The sequence below is a fragment of the Entamoeba dispar genome, genomic scaffold (genome assembly GCF_000209125.1).
Source record: "Entamoeba dispar SAW760 scf_1105229462711 genomic scaffold, whole genome shotgun sequence".
NCBI classification, from domain to species: domain Eukaryota; phylum Evosea; order Mastigamoebida; family Endamoebidae; genus Entamoeba; species Entamoeba dispar.
The window spans coordinates 6164-7035 of NW_001855329.1; the positions used below are offsets into that span (position 1 = coordinate 6164).

At 10.3% G+C, this 872-nt stretch overlaps 5 annotated features.

Annotated features, from left to right (window-relative positions):
- Positions 1-80: part of a microsatellite that runs on past the window's edge.
- Positions 81-194: 114 nt separating this feature from the next.
- Positions 195-373: a microsatellite.
- A 1-nt stretch (position 374) lies between these two features.
- Positions 375-461: a sequence feature (AT_rich).
- A 31-nt stretch (positions 462-492) lies between these two features.
- Positions 493-654: a microsatellite.
- A 1-nt stretch (position 655) lies between these two features.
- Positions 656-829: a sequence feature (AT_rich).
- Positions 830-872: the final 43 nt, after the last annotated feature.

The window sequence follows — 872 nt, forward strand, 5'->3', positions numbered from 1 at the left end:
AAAGAATAAAATATAATAATTCAATATAAAATAATGATAAAAGATATAATAATTAAAAATATAAAAGAATTAATGAAATATTGTGGATATCATAGAGGTGAATATATAGAAGTACTCTATGAACAAGGGTCTGAAGAGATTGAATGATGTAATCTCATCTGAATAATTTGAATTATATAAAATAAGATATATTATTACTTATTTTATTAATTTTTTATTTAATATATTAATTAATTTTTAAATTATTAATTAATTTTGATAGTTAAATAATAAATTAAATATGTTTATTATAAAATAATTATATCATTTAAATAATTTATTATATTTATTAAATGTTAATATTATTAATATTAATATTTATTTAAATTAATTAGATATTATTTATATGAAAATTATAAATGAAATAAAAATATTTATAAAATAATATATTTAAATTCAATTTATATATTTTATTTTTTTATGGTACAATTTAATAATAGTGTGATAAATCATTTATGGTATATTAATAATTATTTAATTATTTATATTTTATATAATATTTATTAATTATTTTATTGTTTAATATCTAAAACAATTATTTTCTTTTCTCTTTTATTATTTTATAGTTTTATATTTAAAAAATCAAATTTAATTTATTATAGTTTATTATATTATCAAATATATATTTATTTTTATTTCATATTCATTTAATTAATACAAAAAGAATAAATTATATATATATATTCATTTATATTAATAAATTATTAGAAAATAATTTATGAATAATAAAAACTAAGAATACATACATTTTTCATTGGAAATGAAATAATAATATAATAATAATATAAAAGAAGAAGATATTTAAATAACACATAGTCATTTCATTGTGAAAT